Source organism: Cricetulus griseus, chromosome 4 (genome assembly GCF_003668045.3).
Source record: "Cricetulus griseus strain 17A/GY chromosome 4, alternate assembly CriGri-PICRH-1.0, whole genome shotgun sequence".
NCBI lineage: Eukaryota > Metazoa > Chordata > Mammalia > Rodentia > Cricetidae > Cricetulus > Cricetulus griseus.
The window spans coordinates 186,789,033-186,813,883 of NC_048597.1; the positions used below are offsets into that span (position 1 = coordinate 186,789,033).

At 42.0% G+C, this 24,851-nt stretch overlaps 1 protein-coding gene across 3 annotated transcripts in view; it reads right to left on the minus strand.

The window, feature by feature from the left end:
• The window catches only part of Tmod3 (tropomodulin 3), a 63,348-nt gene extending 51,497 nt beyond the window's left edge, over positions 1 to 11,851 (minus strand). The window contains exon 1 of one of the 3 annotated variants that reach the window (XM_027411137.2): positions 11,713 to 11,851. The gene's annotated coding sequence lies outside the window, so the exon portion shown is untranslated. Of the gene's footprint in view, positions 1 to 11,492; positions 11,603 to 11,712 lie in introns of those variants that run through there. The other 2 variants (XM_027411136.2, XM_027411138.2) reach the window with 2 other exon arrangements.
• Positions 11,852 to 24,851: the final 13,000 nt, after the last annotated feature.

Genomic DNA, 24,851 nt, shown 5'->3' on the forward strand with positions numbered 1-24,851 from the left:
CAAGGTTCTTTAGGAGGTTAAAGGACACTTTGCCTTCAATAGTGTGAGAACTCAAAGAGACCCGCACAGAAATAAAAGCCAATGGGAAAGGAAACAAAGTTGCTGAGAGCCCAAACAAAGCTCTACAAACCCTAAAACTATCACAACTGTAACTTTTTTTTTTTTTTTTTTTTGAGATGGGTTTCTCTGTATTGCTTTGGAGACTGTCCTGGAACTTGCTCTGTAGACCAGGCTGGCTTCAAACTCACAGAGATCCACCTGTCTCTGCCTCCTGAGTGCTGGGATTAAAGGCATGTTGCCACCAACGCCCGGCTGTAACTATTATTTTTAAGTGACAAGAGTGAAACTGGTTGTATTTTAACTATATCATAGGGAAACATTTCAAATTTTGTATTCATTATTAGCGTGTGTATATATGAACATGATATGTATCTGTGAACACAGGCATCTCTGTGGCATGAAAGGCATGTGGAAACCAGGGGGGACAACTTTGGGAGGTAGTTATCAGGCTTACATAGAGAGCACTTTCACCTGCAAAGCCACCTCACCAGTCTGAAGGCTTATTTCTTTACTTGAGCCTCCAGATAAGGGACCACATGCCAAACTTCAAAACAATGAAGAAAAGGGGAATATATTTCATTTGCATACATTGATATACAAATTTATCTATGACACAAGAATAGTAGTCCATAATATAAAATACAATACACAGCAATATATTATTTAATTATCCTGCATATTACTAATGTCCTATATAATTTGCTAAAAATGATCTGAGGCTCAGAAAGAAAAAAGAACCTGCTCAAGAGCATGTCCTTCTCAGTGTAACAAGATTTGAACAAGACCTCAGAGTCTATAAAACATTCAATTTCTATCATGGTTTTGATGTCATTAATACTTCACATCAACGGAAGCTACTTAAATCAAAGTGATGGAGAACAAGCCACAGCTGGGTATAAAAGAGAAGGAAAAACAAAGTAAAATGGAAAGTACAATGCAGTTGAATATATTTACAAGAACCTTTAAACCCCAGAAGGCAAATGCACACTATATTAAAATGTTATGCAAAACAAAACATTAAAATACTATGCCAAGGGGCTGGAGTAATGTTCCGTGGTTATGAGTACATGCTGCTCTTGCAGAGGCCCTGTACTTGATTCTCAGTACTCATGTTGGACAGCTCCCAACCGCCTATGAGCTTCGGGGTATCCAACAATCTCTGGCCTCCAAAGGCACTACACTCAAGTACACACATATATACACAGTGAAAAATAAAGAAGAAATCTCAAAAAAAAAAAAAAAATTCGGTCGGGTGACTGCAGCGGTGCACATCTTTAATCCCAGAACTCGGGAAGTAGAGGCAGGCGGATCTCTGTGTTCGAGGCTAGCCTTGTGTACAGAGTGAGTTCCAGGACAGCCAAGGATACATAGAGAAACCCTATCTCGAAAAACCAAAAAATAAATGGATAAATAAAAAATCTATACTCCACAAATCACCTCAAATTAGATATGACTCAACTAAAAAGACCTGAGCAACACAGTGAGCCTGTCTTAGGGGGAAAATATCAGCTGTCAGCTTTTTGACTTTGACAAGGTACTGAACTACCTACAGGGTTGATAATGTTAATTAAATGAATTAAAACATATAAATCACTTTAAACAGTACCTAATATATACCCAAGTACTAATAAAAGGCTAGCTAGTAAAGTCACTATTATCTTTAAAGTTTATTTTTAAGTAGCTAGTCCATGTTTGGTAAATGAGATGTTACCAAATTCTAAACCACTTACTTGCAGAAATTAGATGACAAAGATAAATGTTAAAAATGAAGCTAGCATGGTAGTGCTTATCTTTAATCCCAGCACTTGGGAAGCAGAGGCAGGAAGCTCTGTGAGTTTGAGGCCTCTCTGGTCTACAAAGTGAGTTCCAGGACAGATTACACAGAGAAAACCTGTGTTGGGGTAGGGGGTAAAAAAAAAGGTCAGCCTGACTTACAGTTAGTTCCAGGACAGCCAGAATTCAGAGAAACCTTAGTCTTGAAAACCAAAAAAAAGAGAGGGGGGTTATACAAACAAAACCATAAGATGCACATTACCTACACACATATGAACATCAGACACACACACACACACACACACACGCACACGCACACGCACACGCACACACACACACTACTTTTAGAGGCTAATCACTACTTTTTTTTTTCCCAAGAGATTATTTTTTTATTAGTTCAAATTAGAAACAAGCTTGCTTTGGCTAGTCACTACTTTGTTCATATTTTTATCAACACAGTTTTAACATAACATAATCATTTACGTAAGTCTCTTTCTTTGCCACAGACTGAATATTCTGAGAGTTGGGACCTATTTTTACATTATGAGGCTCTAAAGTAGTGCCAGCAATATATAAGCACTAAATTAATGTATAATAAAATAATCTGAAGTCTCAGTAAAATTTCAGATCATCAACAGGAATACCTGGCTTTATGATATCCCAATCCAGCTGGAGGTAGAGTAAATTTTGTTTAATTATCAACAGTCTACCTTCAAGCAGGGCTCACACCTGTCATCCCAGACTTGGGAGGCTCAAACAGAAACAAATCTGAGGCTCACCTAGGCTATGTAGTAAGGCACTGACTGTCTCAAAAGAGCAAAATAAAAATTAATAAATATACTTTTTCTATTCTTCCCAACCAAGCAGGACATATCAAATCTAACTTGGATAGCTGGGAGATAAACTCCAACTCAAAAGATCATATATCACCAATCTGTAGGTAACTCCATAAAACAAGAAGTCACACTTGTACTGAACCAAGGGGTGGAGTGATGGTTCCGAAGCTAAGAATACCTGCTGCTCTTGCAGAGAACCTAGAGCTGGTTCCTAGAATTCACATGGCATCTCACAGCAGTCTAACTCCATTTTCAGGGGTCCACTGTCCTCTTTGGGCCTCCACAGGCACCAGGCACACACTTGGTGCACGTACAAATAAAATAAAATTTCTTTCAAAATAAATCTTGAAAGAAAGCAAGCTGAAGCTGAAGGATTGAAGGTACAGTTCAGTCGGAGAGTACTTGCCTAGAAAGGACAAGGCCCTGAGTTTGATCCTCCACACACAAATAAGCAAATGAATGAATGAATAAGATAAATCAATAAATAAAACCAGGTGTAGTGGTTCACACCTATAATCCCAGCCCTCCCACTGACTCTGAGGCCAGCCTGGGCTACAATGTGAGTTGCTGCCTCACAAAGCCAAAAGACAAACTGAAGCTTGAGGGAAACCAGAAAATGCCAGTTTGGGGGGAAGAGAATGGAGAAGGGCTGTGCAACAGAGTGAGGCCAGACACTTGCTTTAAATTCAAGATTTAAGACAATTCCAAAAATCTTAATAGTCAAGATAAATTGTAATTTCCACTATTAAAAAAAAAGTAATATCCTAGAGTGGAGAGAAGACACAGAAAGAGCCAAAGAGAACTCAAGCAAGCCACAGATTCAGGAGGCTGGCATAGGGGGTGGGCATCTTTCTGAGATCTGAGTCCAGCTGTAGTTCATTTCTGGGAGCTCAGCGGCCTTATAATAATAATCCACTACAACCCAACACCCGGCACCACAGTAGGCAAACTTAAGGGGGTTTGTGTTCCCTGAGATCTAAGAGCTAGATGAATACCATCTATTTGGGAAAATGAAACACAGCATAGAGCGATTTTTAAAACCAAGGCAATACATGATTAGCAGCCCAAACCCTCAGGCCTGACAATTAGTGGCCTGACAATTAGTGCTGCAGAAGTTCCAAGATAACTGTGGGTGGTCAGAAGAGGCTGATTCAGCTAGGGGAAGGGGGGGAGTGGGGAGCAGAGTAAGCAAAGCTCAAAGCCTAGGCTGAAAGGCAGCAGGGACTGGGGCCAGGGGAAGGACAGGAAGACAAAAGTGAAGAGAGAGAACTGATAAAAAAAAAAAATCATACATGGGACCTGAAAAGTAGTTCGGGGGTAAAGACATTTGCTGTCTGACAACCTAAGTTTGATCCCTGGGACTCACATGGTAGAAGGAGAAAACAGACTCCTGAAAATTGAGTCACCCTTTGACTTCTACAACTATGCTGAGGGACACACAAATGAATGTTAAAGAAAAAAATTAAGGCCATCTAGGGCTACTTAGGGAGACACTGTTTCAAAATACGACACGAAAGAGCTAGAGAGATGGCTCAGTAGTTAAGAGTGCATATTGCTCTTGCAGAAGCCTGAGTTCAGTCCCCAGCTCCCATGGCCAGCCACTCACAGTCACCTGTAACTCCAGCACCAAGGGATCTGACAATCTCTTCTGTACTCTAAGGTGTCCCACACTTAATAACACTCTCTCTCTCTCTCTCTCTCTGTCTCTCTCTCTCTCTCTCTGTCTCTCTCTCTGTCTCTCTCTCTGTCTCTCTCTCTGTCTCTCTCTCTCTCTCTCTCTGTGTGTGTGTGTGTGTGTGTGTGTGTGTATCTGTCTGTCTCTCTTGCATGTGCATGCACACATACCCCTAAATAACCTAAAAAAAAAAAGGGACAAAAATATAAGTCCAGTCTCCATGCTTTTCTATGGCCTCCTTAGATCACAGTGCTTTACTACAAGCTAAAAAATCCTTTCCCCTTTCAAATATTTTTACATTCATCAGAGAGCAGTTCAAACACTTCTTTGAAGACAGTTCCCTAGGGTCCTATTCAGAAGACAGGGGCCAGACCCAAGGTTTAGACTTGGAGATGGGGGAGTGAGAACAAATGAGTAAGATTTCCTCTGCAGCAAGGGGGAAACAGAGGCTGAATAAAGTAAGGACAACAGCCAGGAATTCTCCCGTGAGTGTCTGCTGGAGGTAAGACCACACTGCTGTGTCTCAGCCGGAGGTAAGACCACACTGCTGTGTCTCAGCCTCCTCCCCTGCATGTTTTGTGGTTTACAGCAGTAACTGTACATTTTAGGGGACACTGCAGGAAAAAAAATGAGGTGGGGGTCAGGGATGAACTTTGAATCAATCGTGCAGTTAAAGCCCACCAAGAAGAAAAATATGCCTCTAGTTGTATGAAATCTTGCCATCTTTGCCCAAGGTAAGGTTTGACTGAATGGTGCATACATTTAATTTGAACCTGACTTGATACATACATATTTGAAGGACAATCTCCCTTTTGCAGGTATGCACAAGAAAAATATTCCTTAACAATTCCTCACTTGTTATAACAAAATAGCCAAAAATGCAAACTATATTGTTTACATATGGGAATCTAGAGTATATAATTATTAGTAATAGAATCCCGATGAAGTATCTTCTCATTCAGTAAGTTAAGGACTAAAACAATTTTCCTTACAAGTCTATGCACAGATTAAATAATATGTACTTGCCAAATATTTACTACTGGAAAAACAAACAAACAAACAAACAAAAAACCCCTAACTAAAAATTTCAGCAAGAGTTTAAAAATCAGGAACACACACACACACACACACACACACACACACACACACACACACACTTTGAAACAGTCTTTTGTAATCCCGGCTAGTCCTGAATTTGTGATCTTCCTACCTCAGACTCTCTGGTGCCTGGATTACAGGCACGCTACACTACTCCAGCATACTTAAGTAACTTTAACTTGTAGCCAGACATGATGGACATGCTTGTATCTCAGCAGGAGACAGAAAGAGGAGGATGCTGTGAATTCAAGGCCACCTTGGTTTGTGTAGTGATTTGCAGGCCAGCCAGAGATACATGAAAGACCCTGTCTAGAAATTTAAAGTCACCTTGCCACTCTTGTTCACTCAGCCTTCATTTCTCCTAATTTATCTTCCATCTGTTTTTCTCACATACACTTGAGGAGCTGTGTTCTCTTGAATGTATTTGCAATGATACCAGAAGTTGAGATATGAAAGTCCAGGTATGAAACTGCTTATCTGCAAAGGGATTCTGCCAGTTACCTTAGTTTGTAAGTTTGTGTTCCTTCTCTAGTAAGTGCATTTAGGGATCTGGGCATACAAACCTTAGGGAGTGTATATCTTCACAGGTCAGAAGAGGTCACACGTATGGAGGAACTTTAATAGTATTTTAGCAATTCTCTCTTAGGAGCACAAAGGTTGAGCTGGGGATGCAGCACAGTTGACAGAGTGCACACACAAAGCCCTGGGTTTGATCCCTATCACCACATAAAACTAAGGGTGGTGGTATATGCCTCGAACCCTATCACTTGGTAGAGGAAGGCAGGAGAATCAAAAGCTCAAGGCCACCTTCAGCTACACAGGCTAAAATGAAACCCTGTTTCAAAGCAAACAAACTAGCCAGCAAGATGACTTGGTGAGATCAGGGCACTTGCTACCAAGCCTGATAACCCAAGTTCAACTCCTGGGACCACAAGGTAGAGAGACATAACAGGTTCCTGTGGGTTCTCCTCTGACCTCCACACATGTACCATGGTGGCACATTGACACCCGCAATTCATATCAAAGACATATACAAAATAAATAAATAAATTTAAAAAGGAAACAATGGAGCAAAGGTGTCTGTCAGACTTGGTGGCTAACTCTATAATACCAGCACTTTGAGGGCTGAGACACTCTTGTTAAGGTAAAGAAGAGTCTAGGGCTACATAGTGAGTTTCAGGCTTAGACTGAACTACACAGTGACCTGTGAAAACAACAACAAAGAGTACAAGTGAAAGCAGCCAGTCACAAAAGATCCTGTGCTGTATGATTTGATCTATGTGAAGTATCTAGAGACTTAGTGACTACTAGTGGGTAAGGGGTTTCTTTCTGGCATGAGAAAAATGTTCTAAAATGGATTGCAGTACAGGCTGCTCAACTCTTAAGAATACATTAAAATCTGTTGATTTTTACAGCCACAGGCTTATTATTTTGTTGCAATTGCTCTGAAACAGTCTCATTTAGCCCAGACTGGCCTTGGATTCCATTTACCAAGTGCTGGATTATATTGCAGGGATTACTGTCTCTTTTCCTTCTTGGGATTAATTTTAAATGGGTAACCTGTATGGTATACAAATATTTCAACGAAGTTGTTTTGAGATAGGATTTCTATATATCGTCCAAGCTGGCCTTAAACTCAAGATCCTCTTGCCTAAGTATCTCAAGTGCTAAGATTACAAGTGTGCACCACTGTGCCTGGCTTCAATAAAATCATTGTATACTAATGAGAGAGAAACATGAAGATGTGAATGAACAGAAAGTGGACCTAACCAGGCATGATGGTGCACGCCTATGATACCTGCACTCGGGAGGCAGAGGGAGGGGGATCTCTGTGAGTTTGAGGCCAACCTGGTCTACAGAGTGAGTTCCAGGACAGCCTCCAAAGCCACAGAGAAACCCTGTCTCGAAAAACAAAAAGCAAAAAAGAGAATTAGAAGAAATCAGAGTATCTTTACCACCTTAAGGTAGGTCTAAATTTCTTGGTCAGAATGTAAGAAACACTAATCATAAAAAAAGCAGCATTCCACTTCAAGATATAGGTTAATGATGGGGCCACCAAGATGGCTCAGCAGGTAAAGGTACTTGCCACCAAGTTTGATGACCTGAGTTAAATTCCCTGGATGTGCATGCTGGAGAGAACCAACTCTCACAGGTTGTTCTGTGACTTCCACACATACATGATGGTACATGGGTGCCTATACACACACTAAATAAATAAATGTAAAAATTCTATTTTCAAGATATGAGCTGCCGTGCGTTGGTGTCGCATGCCTTTAATCCCAGCACTCGGGAGGCAGAGGCAGGTGGATCTCTGTGAGTTCGAGGCCAGCCTGGTCTCCAGAGCGAGTGCCAGGATAGGCTCCAAAGCTACACAGAGAAACCCTGTCTTGAAAAAAACAAAAACAAAAACAAAAACAAAACAAAACAAAACAGATATGAGCTGATGATTTTGTTCCCAAAGAAATTATAGAGTACTATAATGCATGCATTTACAACTATTTGCCATTTTGGATTATTTGAACCTCTATTCCTTCATTACCATTAACTATCAAAACAAAAGGAACTGACAGAGGTCTGTGGAGACCACTCTGCTGTGAAGTACTCACCATGTAAACATGAAGACCAAAGTTTGATCCCCAGTACCCATAGAAAAGTCAGGTAGGGTGCACTTGTAATCTCAGAGTGGGGGAAGAGGAGATAGGAGGATCCCTGGGACTCAGTGATTAACTAGTCAGCCTTACTGACCTGAGCTATATAGAGAGACCCTGTCCCCTCAAAAGGCACCTGGCTTAGACACAAACGCACACTTCCATGTGAGTATATATACATACATATACACTTGATTTCAGACAGATAAAAGAGTATATACTCAGATTTAATTGTTTTTAATAATTAGCAAACAGAATTTGACTCACAATTTTAATATCTAAGGCGAATGGACCATCACAATTAAATAACATTTCTGTTTTCTATATTGTTTTCCTTTCAACATGATTTTACACTTAAAATTTTAAAAGGATTTGACGTAAAACCATGAAGGGCAAATGTAATTCCAATGTCAACAAGGTAGGTCAATGACCAGTAATGACACACTGCTTTGGCTACAATTATAGCCAAAACACAATAATGTCCTCCTGGACAGTTCTAATCGGGAAAACCGAGCTAGGTGTGGTAGCTCACATTTGTAACTCCAGCATTTGAGAGGCTGAGTGGAGAAGGCTGCTGTAGTGAGCAAAACCATGCATTGTGAGTTCCAGGCAGACTGGGCTACAAAGTAAAACCCATGACAAAACAAAATAAAACAAAATTTCCTGAGAGGTGGCACATGCTAGCACTCTGGAAGCAAAGGCAGGAAGTTCATGAATTCAAGCCTAAACAGTAACAGCAGAGTGCAGACTGACATAGAACACTGTTAATAAACCCATTTTTCCCACTATCTCTATCTCTTTAATCTTTCCCCTCCCTCTGTTGATCTCTATCCCAGTTACACATTTACACCTGGAGACTCGCCCCTACTGATAACCGTGCTTAGGGCTAGTTGATCTTTCTGTGTTCAGCTCACCTTAAATTCCAAATAAATGGGCAAAATTGCAAGAACTCTATGCAGATACACCACATACACTCCAATAGTACAGAAACAGATGATCTGGGAGAACAGATGACTATCTCTCAGGATGTGGAGGCAGAAAGATCAGGAGTTCAAGGCTAGTTTTGGCTACATTATAAATTGGAGACCTGCCTAGGCTACGTGAGACCCTGTCAGAAACAAATTTTTTTAAATTGAAAATTAGACAGGTCCTTAATATATATCGGATATCACAATTATCAGCACCCGTCTTAAAAAAATCCATCCTAAGCACTTTAAAATATCTTCAGGATTATCTTCCCATCTTGGTTTTCAAAGTGTGATTTCTACCAACTTTGAGATATGTAAATTCCAGACTTCACTCAAAATGAACGGGTATAGTGATTTACGAATGTTAAGTTTAAAAAGTATTGTCCCTACATGATATAGGCCCTTAGGCCCTTTCTGTTGTACTGACCTGTTGTTTAAATAAGCCAGTAGCTGGGAGTTAAAAATTGTCTTAGCTTTTTGGTGCTGGAATCAAACCCAGGTCCTTACACTTGCTAGGTGAGCATTTAATTATTGAACTACAGCCCCAGCCTGAAAAAAAAGTTATGATTACACTGAAAACCAAGAATAGAGATGGGATCTGACCTATAAGTATTTAATGTTGACCACTAAGTATTTAATATCAGGCAAAATATGGCTTAATGGTCTACCACAAAGATGAAAGAAAATTCAGCTATAGAGGGTGGTAATAGCCTCAAGAACTCACTTTTGTTTGTTTTTGCCTAGCGCAGGGGTTGGAATGATAGACGTTTAGCCAAGGTTTCCCAAATGAATTTTTTTTTTTTTATAATTATTGAAGGAGGATCAAGGGATATGGTTCAACAGATGTGACCCAGGAAGACATGACATTAACTTCCAGGTTTCCACGTGCATGTTCAACACATGAACATGCATTGACCCAACTGCACACAACACACACACACACACAAAGCTAGAATAATCATGGAGTTACCTGGCCACCATCAATCTCATTCTAAGAAAAACTAGAAATGCAAGGCAAGGAAGATCTAAGATCTGGAATACAAAGGAATGCACACTGTAGAGCCAGAGATGGGATTCTAACTGTAACTGTGGGCTCTTTTTAAAAATTCTACTTATGTGTATGTGTGTCCCAGCTTGTCTGTATATTTACCATGTGTCCAGGGCTTGTGAAGGCCAGAAGAGGATACCAGATACAAGTGGAGTTACAGATGGTTGTAGGCTCTGATGTGGAGTACTGGGGATTAAACCAGGTCCTTCAGAAGATCAATATGTCTTAACCTCTGAACCATCTTTCCAGACCCTAACTGTGGGCTCTTAAAGACTTAATGGCCCCCGCCTGTAATTCCAGTACTGGGAAGCTGAGGCAGGAAAAGAATGAGCTAAAGGCCAGCCTGGACTACATATTGAGATTGGCTCAAAATACCAAAAAGTCGTGTATGGGTGTGCAAAATGAGTGACAGGACTAGGAAGAGGCAACTAACAAAAAGGGGTCTGAGCAAAGCTATTTTTCTAAAATACCAGCATGTGGATTGATTGATTAATCAATTTAATCTGCCAAAAAACTATGCTGAAGGATTCTCAGAAAAAGAACAAACTGCACAAAAATGTCAGAAACCAAAGACTGCACATAGCTAACAGATCTCCGCAGGCTCATTTCCTGTTTAAGTATGACCTCTTGGGATAAGTTTTACTGCTGTGTTCATTACCAAAGAGACGACTGTGGGTTTTAAAGAAAGCAGAGGGCAAGCTGGAAATTCGATTCTTAGTTAAACATGAAAGGGGGGGGGGAGAGAAACGGGGGAAGGGATTCGAAAGGGTAAAGGATATGCTTAAAACGAATGAGAAGACAAGAAAACAGAAAAGAGAGGGGAAAGAGACGAGAAGAAAAGGAAAGTAAAAAAGTGGGGTTGTTTCCCATTTCTGTCTGTAACCAGAATGCAGGCTTGCGAAGGAAACACATCAACTTCTGTAAGCACAAATATAACGACCCAGTCACGTCCTCAAACAAACCCGCATCAGCCTCACAGCCGGCCCCAGCTGTGCTGCACGGGAGCCAGAAATTGATTCTAAGGCAGAGCAGAGAACATAGATCAAAATGGCCAAAGTAAGACGGCCAGATTTCAATCGCGAAAAGGGTGTGTCCCGAGTTCTGTGGGTTCCCTCTCCACCAACAGCCAGGGCAGCGAGATGATGGCTGGGATAGAGAGGGGCTGAGGGGAGAGGCACTTCCCAGGCGACTTCCCCAGCCCCAGCCGGTTCCAGAGCATCAGCTACTCCCAAAGCCAGCCGGCCGATCCCGAACCCTGGGTGACCGGCTCCGAACCCCAGCCGGCCGGTCCCGAACCCCAGGTAGACTGTCCCGAACACTGGGGAGGGTTCTCGAACTCGTGGAGGCCGGTCTCGAACCCCCGCCGGCCGGCCGCAAGCGACTCACCGACAGCCCGGAGCTTGCGTGCCTGGCGGCGAGCGACACCAGGCACACCTCGCTGTCCCGGAACGGCACGGCGCCCTCGGTTCCTTAGCGAGGCCCGCGGGGAAGGCGCCACAGCCCGGCGGCGGGAAGCACAGCCGCTCCCTCCTCGGTCGCCCAGGCCGGAGCAACCCGCTGCCGCGCCCGCCGACGGACTTCCTGGAAAGCACGGTGCTGAACTCACCTGCTGGCGTCCGGCCGCCGACCTCCTGCACAGCCCGCAAAGTTTAACTCGCTCTTCTCTGCGCCCACGCTCCGCGGCGCCTCAACTTCTGGGAGTTGCCGAATCCCTCCTCCAGCTGCCCCCAAAACCCGACCGCGCTGTCTGTGTAGCTAGTTCCCCCGTCCCCTCCGATGCGCTTGCGTACTCTTGGTGCAGGCTGCATGCTGGGAGTTGTAGTTCGAGGGAGAAGGGCGCGGCTCCACACGGACCTGGTTCTTTACAATGGGAAGGGTTTTATAACAGGGTACAGACACCAGGAGTAAGCTGGAAAAAAAAAAAAAAAAATGCTCTCAGCTCCTGTACATACCTGCCCTCTGGAATCCAGAAAGACTGTCTAGAGGGCTTTTTTGATAGTACGTTTCCTTCTTGCCTGGCGGGCCTTTTGTAAAAAGACATATAATACGGAGCAAGGCTTGTCTTTATACCCTTGGTTACTAATGCGACGGCATGATACCAGCTTTTTAAACTTGTCGTGGAAGACAGATAAAAGCTAAGGGACTGGGGATGTAGCTGAGTTGGTAGAATGCGTACTCAGGCACACACAAAGCTCTAGATTTGATCCCAAGCACTGCATAAATTGGGTGTGATGGTACATGCCTGTAATCCCAGCACCTGAGGCAGAAGGAGAGGAATCAGAAGTTTAAAGTAATCTTCATCCAGCTACATACGGAATTAATTCAAGACCAGTCGGTGCTACATGAAGGTTTTGTTTTGATTTTTCAGACCAACTCGGGACAGAAAAGGCCGTGAGTCACTCCAGGGGATGGTGCCCCTAACACAAAGAGAGGAGTAAAGTGGAAAAGCAGAAATAGATTTCATGAATGTGCACGCTCAGGAAAGGAACAGACAAAGAGACAAATAAGACCACGTTTAAGGTTTAAGCAGAGGAAGAACTGGGGCAGGGAGCAAGAAGTACGTATAATTTAGCAACGCTAGTCATGATGTGTCAGCTGGTCATTGCTTCAGTCTGTTTCTGCAAAGTGGTCCAAAGAGTCACCTTTGCCTGCGGGGACAGTATCATTCTCAGAAGATGCTCCAGGGTGCAGCCTCCCTAAGGATCGGATGCCCTCATCTGGGAGCTGTTCTGACCTGGGATGCTCTGATGTTCGTGGAATCCAAGGTGACTCAAATGCCTTTGAGGGGTGTTGTGGGTTAATCTTTTTGTATACAGTGAAAATGTGTCTCTACCAAGGCACCTTCTGATTGGTTTAATTAAGAATTGAGTGGCCAATTGATAGGCAGGAGAAGATGGGCAGGACTTCAGGGCAGAAAGATGAAGGGGGGAAGTGATCTGAGAGGCAGGGAATTTGCCAAGGGCTTGGGGAGTTGAACGTACAGCATAAAGAAGAAGTAATGAGCCACGTAACAAAATGTAGATTAATATTAATGGGTTAATTTAAGTTATAAGAGCTAAAGCTAAGCTTTCATAATCAATAAGAAGTCTCTGTGTCATTTTTTGGGAGCTAGCAGTCCAAAGAAAGACCGGCTACAGGAGAGTAATTGTAAAAGCTGACTATAAGGTGTCTCATTTACTTTATTTTTATGCCTTTATCCTTGTTGGGGGATGGGATATCACGGGTTTCTGGATAGGCATCCCTTGAATGATGAACATGCCTACATGCAGAGGTAACTAGGCAACCCAAAACAGGAAGGCAGACACAAAATGAAAGCAGAGATGCTAGGCTTTATCCTGCTTTTAGTTATCTTATGGGTCCAAGTGAGGAAACAGTGCTGTTTAACAGCTTCCTGTGAGGTGGCAATTGCCTCATGGTCCTGGTCAGTTTCTGCTCCATCCCATCCTCTCATTCCAACTTCATGTTCCTTATTAGTCAGTGAGATTGGGCTAATGTGAGTGAGAGTAAATGACAGAAGCAACTGGTCACAGGAGGGAAATAAAGTAGATAGTTTAGGGAGGGGAAGATGAAGAAAGTGGAAACACCCCAGAGGACTTTTTGATGATGTCCTGTGTTGTAGGGAAAGACCCTGGATACCTGTACCGCTGATCACACCCATTTGGGTAGATAAAGAGCAAGGAGAGGAGGCGCTCCTCCTCTCTCAGGGTTCAGGCCAGGTCTCGGAGGCATCTGAGACTAGGCTTCTCGGAGTGCCGATCTGGTTATCGTCTACACGTGTGAGTTGTTCTCATTGTTATAATTTATAATATACCTTCAATAACCATATCTGTGTACGGTTGTGTTTCTTTTCACTGTGTAATAGCTGTCTCTTGGGAAGGGCTCTGAGAAGAAGATCCCTAAGGAGTGTAATGGCATGGATAGAAATAATGTTCTGTCTTGATAACCTTCTGAAAATGCAGCCCGGGGGTCAGACAGTGGTGGTACACACCTTTAATTCCAGCACTTGGGAGGTAGGGGCAGACAGATCTCTATGAGTTTGAGACCAACCTAGTCTACAGAATGAGTTCCAGGACAGCTAAGGTTACACAGAAGAACCTGTCTTGAAAAAACAAACCAAAAAAAAAAAATGCAGCCTAGAAGAGGACTGGAGTGCATGCTTGAGGTAAATTCCAGCTACACCCAGAATTGGGAGTCACCCAGCGGTTAACCTTCTGGTATCTACTTCTTCCTCTCAGGGCAGGGAGTAGTGCCCTTGGTTAAGTAAACACCACAGAATTTTGTGCAACTGGCACCCACTGCACATTACTGGAAAACCTCTCTCTCTCTCTCTCTCTCTTTGTTTGTTAATTTGAGACAAGGATTTCTTATGTAATCTGGCTGCCCTGAAACTTGCTATTAGACCAGGTTGGCCTCAAACTTAAAGCAATCTTTTGTCTCAGCCTCCCAAGTACCAGGACTATAGGCCGCACCACTGTATCTGGCTAAGGGAAATCTACTGTAAATTAAAATATCCAGGAGCTGGTTTCCAAAAGAAATTTCCTACAGTGCTCAGGTTCAATTAATATTTATTGAATATCTAATACATAACAAGAAATGTACCAGTATTTGCAGTGTCTGGTTGAACTTTGAAACAGCTCTATAAAGAGGAAATTAATATCCTCTAGTTTTAAATATGAAAATAAAAACAAAGAATTGAGAAAGTTAATTTTCATAAAGTCAAATGACTGGTTACTGATTATTAGTAGTACTTTCTTGTCAGACTGCCAGCATGTAAATAATGACATGAGATTTATTATTAATTTTAAAAGCTTGGCCTAGCTCACACTAGTTCCTTACTAGTTCTTGTTTTTGTTTTGTTTTGTTTGTTTGTTTGTTTGTTTGTTTGTCTGTTTTTCAAGACAGGGTTTCTCTGTATTGTTTTGGAGCCTGCCCTGGAACTTGCTCTATAGACCAGGCTGGCCTCAAACTCACAGAGATCCACCTGCCTCTGCCTCCCGAGTGCTGGGATTAAAGGCATGCGCCACCAACGCCCTGCTCCTAGCCTATTTTCTAACTGCCAATTAGACTGACATGTCTCCTAGATCTCATCAAATTCTTTCAAATATGACAACCTGTGGCTGGGTTCAAGGAATATGAAGAAACTTCTCTAAGATATTCCAGAAGAGACCATGTTTTGAATGGATAAATATTTTGGATTTTTTTGACAGTTTGTGTGATAACAAAAACAAAACAAAACCAAAACCTGATTTACTATTGATGTATATGTATGTAAGCCTGCGTGTGTTTCTGTGTACCATGTGTGTTCAGGTGCTTCATGAAGGCCAGAAGATGATATTGGGTGCCCTAGAACTGGAGTTACAGGCACTCTGGAGCAGCCAAATGTGGGTGCTGGGAACTGGACACACACTCTGCAAGAGTAATACATGCTCTTAACTGTTGAAACCATCTTTCTAGCCCATTTTGTGTGTCTTTTTTTTTTTTTTTTAAGAGAAGGTCTCGGGTGGCTCAGGCTGGCCTTGAACTCTTTATCCTTCTGCTTGCATGTCCACGATCCTGGAATTACTGGCATGCACCACACATCTGGCTCCTTTGACAGTTTTGTATTCACTCTACATTAGTATCTTGGTATTCTGGCCTGAGAAAAGAAGCTGGTTCTCTCCTTCCACTATTTTAGGGATTTAACTCAGGCTGGAGAAAAGGTTCAGTAGTTAAGAGCATTTGCTGCTCTTCCAGAGGACTTGGTGCCCTCTTCTGGCCTCCAAAGTACTTGCACACAGGTGATGTACACACACACTCAGGCACACATACATACACATAAATGAATCTTTCTCTCTCTCTTTTTAAAAGATGGAACCCATTACCCAAGGGAGTCCCTTGGCTTCCATATACACCTATTACCCCCTACCCCCACATGAATAAGGGCTTGGTTAGAGTGAAAGATGACACTCCAATTCTACTCAATGCATTGTAAGCCCTCATTAGTGTTATCTTTATGCCTCCAGCCAGAGCAGCTCATAAAGCCTGTGTCACACTGAGTCATCATAAGCAAATTAATACCAGAGGCAATTTGCTCCTTATCAAAAGAATCCTTTAAGAAAGAGCTTCCCTTAAATACTTAAGCAGTTTTTAAAATGTAATTTGCAAGATAGCTGTGAAATCTTGGAACTATAGACCAAAAAGGAAAAGGAAAGGATTTCATTCTGGGGCCTTGCAGTTGGTTAAAGTGGAGGGAGATGTCAGAGGAGGCAAGCACCATGGCTGGTATTCACAAGTGTATGGAAAGTTTTCTCGGAAACTGAAAAGCCAGCCTCTCTCCATCACCCTGTGTCCACTTGCTAAGTGACTCCTCATGTTTAACTATCCAACTCAAACACTGTCTATTACTTCTGTTCTTCCAACATCATCAGCTGAAATTAACTTCCCCATATCCCTGTTCTGTCCTGGCTCTGCTAATTCTGAAAATGCCAGAAGACCAAGAACCAAAGTCATTCTCCAGCTGGCTGTAGAGGTTGTATGCTTGTGATCCCCAAACTGGAGGGAGCTAGAGGCAGGAAGATCAGAAACACAAGGTCACTCTCAGTTACTCAGGGAGGTTAAGGTCAGCCTGGACCAACTGAGACTCTGTCTCAGAAAAGACAGGAAATGGGGAGGGAGGAAGGAAGAAATGGAAGGCAAGGAAGAAAAAGGTTAACTTTGTACAGATGAAACACTGGTCATGTAAAGGTTCAAGTGTGGCAGAAATCACACTGAAAAGGAGATCCAAGAACTGAGAACCAAGGCCAAGGCACTGATTTGTTTGCCCAAGTACTATGTCTCTTTGTCTAAGACCACTTAAAATAGAAATAGCTTGCCGGCTGGAACTATTCACAGTAAGCTTTCAATTAGCTAAACTACCAAGTTTATACATGCTAATGATAGCTCCCACCCCTCTCTTTGTGTGGTGTGTGTGTATGTGTGTGTACATGTGTCTGAGCGATGCACAAGTGTGTTCATGAATATGTGGAGACCAGAGGTTGACATCTAGTGTCTTCTTCTACCACTCTCCCCTTATTTTTTTTAAGACATGGTCTTTCACTGAATCTGGAACTTGCTGTTTTCAGTTAGACTGACTGATCAGTGTACCACCAGGATTTACAGCCCACTTCTCCAGTGTTGGGTTTGTAGACACACACACACACACACACACACACACACACACACACACACACACACACACACACACACCCCGCCGTGCTTGGATTTTACATGGCTGCCAAGGTGCCAAATGCATGCAGGCCTCCTGCCCCAAGCACTTTACTCACTGAGCCATCTTACTAGTACCTGTTTTTGTCTTCTTTTTTCGAGATAGGCATTTTATTCTTTGAGCCTGAAAAACAATCTGCCGGAGGAAGTATTAAATACAACAGGCTTACACTGAGCCAAAGATAAAGTGATTTCCAAAGTCTTTCCCCAAGTTATCCCGACCACTCCACCCCCAGACTTCGGTCCCAAGGATGCTGGGGGCCACTCCTGCCAGTTCTCCCTGACCCTACAACTGATACTCAGATTTCCCAAGACCTGCTCCCAGGCAGCCTGGTGGTGTGCATCCATCAACACCCTTGGCCTGTTTTTGTTTTCTTGAGACATGAGCTTGCTACGTAGCTCTTGCTGGCCTGGAAACTCATAATATAGACCAGGCTAGTCCCAAAAACCCAGCAATCCTCCTGCTTTAGTGCTAACCATGAATTTATGATGTCCCCAAGCCTGGTTTTGACCTCCCAATCTCCCTTCCTTCTCCCTTAAAATGCTGGGATTATAGACATGAGCAACCACAGCAACCTAGCATGTTCTCTAGTCCTTACTCTCAAGGTTTCTATCATGTATGCCCAGTGAATCCCAAGCTAGCTCTTAGAGATAGATCAGTGCTTTACTTCCATGTGCTTACAAGCCATTATTATAGTAGATACTAAAGTTTTCTAAAATTTGCTAAGGATTGATAAACCCAGGAGTCCAAAATTTGTAGAATCCCCTTCCCACCTTCAAGCCAAGGACCTGTGTGTTTTTCCTCTACCATCTATTGCCTAGTCCAACCTTATTCAATTATTTATTCATCTGCTCCTCACCGAGGCCCAGGGAATAAGGACTAGAGACTATAAGCATCTGCTCTATCATGTTTCTCTTTTTATTAGCATGAAAAATAATGGATTTCTAGGTTGGTAGTCAAAGAATGAAGAAAGGGAATGGGCTACCACTTCTTTTTAGTCCTAGAAACAGGCTGAACTATCACAGTCCACAAAGGAGAAGGCATTCCTCAACAAAGCTCAAACATAAGATATTTCCAAGTTAAGGAGTAAATTGAGAGTTAACTGCCAAATCCAAAAGCCATTGTCTAGAAAACAGCAAGCAATCTCAGATCCAGCATAGGGGAGTAAGCAGGAGTCTAGTCAGGTGAGAGGATGGGTGAGAGCAACTCCTGAGTCAGCTCTGTCTTACTTGTATGCAGTTCTTGGGGCTGTGGGGGGAGGGCCTCTCTTCAGAGGTAATGAGCAGTACAAACAAAATGAGTATGCTTTTTCTTTAAGATTTTATTTATTTATTATGTATACAACATTCTGCTTCCATGTATATCTGTACACTAGAAGAGAGCACCAGATCTCATAAGGGATGATTGTGAGCCACCATGTGGTTGCTGGGAATTAAACTCAGGACCCTTGGAAGAGCAGTTGGTGCTCTTAACCTATGAGCCATCTCTCCAGCCCCCCCAAATGAGTATGTTTTGAAGAAAGAAAAAGCCAGATGTATTGGAACACTTGGTAGGTAAGGGTAGGGGAACCAGGAGTTCAATCAAGGCCAGCCTTGGGTATATAGTGATTTTGACTGAGCCTGGGCCACATAGGACTTTGTCTCAAGAAAGCAAAACAAAACAGAACAAGTGAATGAAATAGGAAAAGGAAAAAAAAAAAAAAAACAAGACTCTTTTGGTCCTTCTTAGGAACAGATTTATTTATGTGTATGTGCATGTGACTGAATGAATTTATGTACCACATGCATACAGGAACAGGCAGAGGCCATTGGATCCCCTGGAATTGGAGTTAAAGGCTGTTGTGAGCTGCCCTGTGGGTGCTAGGAATCAAACCTGAGTCCTCTGCATTAAGCAGTCTTAATCACTGAGCCGTCTCTCCAGCCCAATTTTATTTGATCACTTTATGTATATGGGTGTTTTGCTTATTTGTTTGTCTATATACCATGTACCTGGTCCCTGCAGGAGTCAGTAAGAAGGCATCAGATCTCCTGAATCTGATGTGACATGATTGGCTGTAAGCCACCCTATGGGTGCTAGGAATTGAACCCTTGTCCTCTGGAAGAACAGCAGATCATGGATTTATCTCTGCAGCTCTTCCCCTCTTCATTTAAAAGACAAGGCCTCACTATGTAGTGCTGACTGACCGGGAACTTGCTATATAGATCAGTGTGGCCTTGAACTTGAAACCATTCTGTCTCTGCCTCCTTAGTGCTGGGACTACATGTGTATCTCACCACTTGGGGCTCTATTTACACGTTTGACCTTGTCAGCATGGGGAGTTGTGTCAGCATTAAGATCCATGGATATTTTTACTTATTACAAGTTAAAGTTGTTGGCTGAATAGGCAGCTACTCTTGCAGAGAAACCAAACTCAGCTCTCAATACTCACATCAGGTTGCTCACAACTGCCTGTCAGTCCAGTTGCAAGGGACCTAATGATTTCTTCTGCTTTCCATGGACACCTATGAGCACACAAAATGCTCATACTCATTTTTTAAAGAAAGGAGTAGTAGTTAGGGCTGTAATCCGTAAGTGCTTTCTATAGGCCAACCACTCTTCCTAGTATTTTACACGTGGACATCTGCACTCATGTGTTCATACTCATATGTAAACACATCCCTACATAGAGTTTTTTTTTTTTTAAACCTTGAAAAGAAGCACTAGTGTAGGAGGTAGGGGCTGGAAAGACAGCTCAGTGACTAAGAGCACTGACTGTCTTTCCAGAGGACCTGGGTTTGATTCCCAGAACCTACATTGCAGCTTAAAATCATCTGTAACTTCAGTTCCAGGGGACATGGTACCATCCTCCTGTCTCCACAGGCACCAGGGTATACATACCTAGGTGTAGACAAAATACTCATACACATTTTTTTAAAGGGGTGGTGGTTAGGAGTGTAATCCATAAGTGCTTTCTATAGGTTAAGCACTATTTTCTGTATTTTACATATTAACCCTTTTTGTAGTTCTATTGTGGTGCATTATCACCTACTGTTCCTGTTTTACAGATGAAGACGCTGGACTAGATAATTTCATATAATATATAAATATATGAAATATTCATAATATACTTATATCATACATATATTGTACATATACTTATATGTACAAATCATCTATACCTATCATCTATCTATCTAAACTAATGGTCATGAAATTTGAACCAGACAAGGATGATCTCAGTGTGTATACTTGTAATCTCTACTACCCACAGTGCCACAGACTGTAAAGGGCAGGGTCTTCTAGCTCAGACTGGAGGCAAACTCTTCTGTGTAGCTAAGAATGACCTTGAACTCCTAATCCTCTTGCCTCTACCTACTGAATGCCAGGCTTACAGATACACACCACCATACAGGGTTTTATATGATGTTAGGGATGGAACCCCAGACTTCCTCTGCTCTACAAACCAAACTACATCACTAGCCTCTGAGAGGGAGAATTCTTTTTTCTTTTTTGGTTTTTTCGAGACAAGGTTTCTCTGTGTAGCTTTGCAGCCTATCCTGGCACTCGCTCTGGAGACAAGGCTGGCCTCAAACTCACAGAGATCCGCCTGCCTCTGCCTCCCGAGTGCTGGGATTAAAGGTGTGCGCCACCAACGCCCGGCTAGAAGGAGAATTTTTAAGCAAAATAGAGCAATATATTTCCTCTTGGAGGTGTGTGGCAACAAACATAAACTAGATGTAGGCCCTCTCTGTTTTTCAGATTATCATTGATGAAAATTGGGGATCACCAAGCTGGGCCAGAACTCAGGAGGGAAGCAGGAAGTGTAGTTTTTTGTGGTATTCCAGGTCAAATCTTTATTCAGAAATTTGGTTTTTTTTTTTTTTTTGTGTGTGTGTGTGTGTGTGTGTGTGTGTGTGTGTGTGTGTGTGTGTTAGCTGACAGAAAGTGTTCACAGCTCCATATAACTGTATTACTGCTCCCCACTATGCTAACAAACTTCAACTGTGTCACCACATGGGAGCCTTTTGGTTTCAATGTTTCCATTTCCCCTCTGGCTACTGTGCTTGTGTAGTTTTGTATTAAGGTGTAATTGTTCTTTTAGCAAATGTTCTTAAGTAAGAACATAGTATCAGACATTTCTTTTGAAGAGATACTCTAAGAATAGTCAGGAGCCAGGACTTTTCATTTAAAGTTTATTGATGCCCCCCCTTTATTTTTTACATTTTCATTTACAATTATCATTCCAGACACAAATGAACATAAGACATCTTTGAAAGCAGAAAGATCTTGATTAATTGAAAGTTTTTATTTAACTCAACATTAGCTTTTGGTGGCTAATTCCAAAGGGCCCCAAATTATACCTTTTGGGGCCAGTGGGGTTCCTTATTATGAGGATAAAATTAGTTTAAAAATTCATACATTTTCCTTTGTTTCACACTTTTCACAAGATGTTTAACTTCACATTTAAAAAGCAGGTTAGTCTTTAGTTTCCTAGTGAACTAACCAATCACCTACTTTTGATGAAAAAACATCAAATGAAAACTAAAGCCATGTGGCTTTTCAGAATCTGCTTAGCTAAACAAGTGTTACCAATGAAGTTTACAAGTTTATAAGCGTGTTATGTCCCTTAGTCTCTTCAACACCATACAGCTAACAGTACAGATAAGGTCACACTTGACAGGCATAGAACTGGTAAGCCATTATGACTGGTGGCATGCAAATATTTTACATTTTTATATGTAATGAAAAATGCTGCTTGTTTTCTGGAAAAAAAACACGAAACAAGATTAAGATAAAGGCTTACTTAAAATATAAATATGCTTTTCCATGTACATAGTTTTGTTCTTAAAAAGAAAGCAGAGATTAAAAATCACTTTTATTCCATTTATCTATTTATTTTAAATTTTAAGACAAAGAAGTCTCACATGTCACAGGCTGGTCCTGAACTTGCTATGTTGCTGAGGATGCCCTTGAACTTCTGATCCTCCTGCCTTCACCTCCTAAGTGCTGGGATTACAGGTGTATACTACCATACCTGGATTAGAATAATTTAAATAAAGATTGTCATGGCTAACATTTGGTACTAAAGTAAAATTACTCAGGAAGTATACTTTCTATCCATCTCCTTTTTTTCATTTGGCCAGTTTCTGCCTACCTACATCTAGATTGTGTCCACAGAAGTTTAAATTCCTGGGCCAGTTTCTTTCAATGCACAGTGCACTTTTGATTGTCTCTTGGTATGCAATCAATATGTGCTTGAAATGCAAAAACACAGATATTAAATAAAAGCCTATTAAAAACATACTGGACAGTTTCTTTCTTTGCATTTCCTCCCCTTCTTTCTCTCTGATTCTGAGAAGGAAAATCTTATATATACTAAGATAATCTTTCTGCTTTTGAGGGAAGTGTCCCCAAACTTTTTAAGTTTTTTATTTTGTAGTACTGAGGATTGAACTCACATGCCAGGAAATGTTCTACCACTGAGCTTCCTTCCCAGCCCTGAAGTAGCTTTTCTGACAAGGCTGCTCTTCCAGAACTACTCTGAGGTTGCTAAACACTGCTGACAAGGAACAAGCAACTGTCTGCAGAACATTCCTGGAGAGAGCTGGAGCTGCTCCTGTTCAGAATCACAACAGGGTTGCAATGTTTGGGAATCTCCAAGGGGCTTTAGAGAACACATCACTTTATAGATGAAATGAAGATAAGCCAGATGGAAAATCTTTTCCAAGGTCACATACAGCCAGCATCCAAATCAGTATCTATATATGCATATATATATACACACACACACAACACATATAAACATATATATCACATGGTTGTAAACAGAATATAATTCTTTTAGGGCTGGAGGACAATGATGTACAAGCAACATTTATAAAGTACCTACTATGTACAAGGCACCTTATTAGATGGTACCAAAGATACAAGGACTGATGAGACACCATCCCTGTGAGGCCATGCTTCAATGCTTTTCTTGGCAGAGATAACTGGCCAGGGCTGAGTTGCTGGTGATAGGTATCTGCTGCCCCAGAGAGCTTTCTCCCCTTCAGTGTCAGAGCTGGCACCCTGTACACAGAAGCCAGGCATGCAAATTCTTGGAGCCCCAAGGAGATGCTCTCCGAAGTTACCAACAGTACCTTGAGTCTTAGCTTCCATCACCTTTAGTGATGACAGGAAGGCAGCAGTGCTCTCGCCCAAATTCTTAGTCACTGTTTGGGTTCCTCTCTTGGATCCAGTATTTCTAAGGATTGTGACCACTTCCTCCAAGGCCTTTTATTTTTTGAGACAGGATCTCGTATAGCCTAGGCTGGTCTCAAATTTACTATATAGCCCAGGATGAATCTGAGCATTTGATCTTCCTGCCTCCACCTTCTGAGTGCTGGGATCACAGATTCATGCCTCCCTGCACAGCTTATGCGGTGCTGGGGATCCGATTGGGACTTTGTGCATACAAGGCAAGCACACTGCCTTACTGAGTTACTCCCCAGCCCCTTTCAAAGCACTTTCAAAGTAACCCAGCAAAATGATCTATCATTTGTATCACTGAAATACAACACCCACTGCCACCACCAACCACCTCTCACTGCTGTTTAAAGTAAAACAGTTCTAGTCCCTTACATCATTCCAATTCTATCACTCCATGTTCCATTTTGCCCTACTCCAAAAGACGAACCATTGATCAGAATAAAACAGACTCAAAGGCAGTGGGAAACATTAGTGAATTGATAAAAGTGATCTACTTTTGAATAGTGCTTTCTAGTTTCTATGGTGTTTTCATCCAATGATCTGATTATATATTCTCACTACAACTCTGTGAGGTAGTTAGTGGAGATATTATTCCCATTTAATAGCTGGGGAGCTTTAGGCTTGAGAGATCAAGTGGTTCCCCAAAGTCACCCAGCTAACAAAGTGGAGAGTCAAGTGTCAGGTCACTTGACTCCATTTCCGGTGCTCATCCCCCATATAATCTATAATTGGCAGGCAATTAAATGAATTGCCCATGATCATACACCTGCTAAGTGTGGGTAAGGGGATTGGGATTTAGCCTCCAAATCTGTTAGTATGGTACCCATTCACCATACTAACTAGCTAAGCCAATGTGCTCGGAATAACTGCCACAAGACATAGCCAACCTGGCACGGTTAGCAGGTTGCTCTTTTCTACCCATGACTTCAAGCCCTCTCCTTCATCCTCTCCAAGTCAACAATGTGTCCAAAATAGGCTTACCCTCTGATTCATGTGCTGTTTTCAGTGCCCAGGATACAGACTTAAACTTTGTAACCCATCACTCATCTATCTACTGATTGGTTGTTGCTGTTAAGCTAATAAGAGAGAGAGATTAAGAGCAGTGAGCAGAACAAAGTTCTGCCATTAAATTAATTTAAATATTACATTATCAGCCCTTTCACACTTTGTAAGAATCTTGAGCCATAAAGTACAGTCAGTTCTAGAACTGGGGAATAAGGAAACAAAGCCAGTGAGGTTCTGGGTACTTTTCTCTGGTTAGTTAGTTCCAAAAT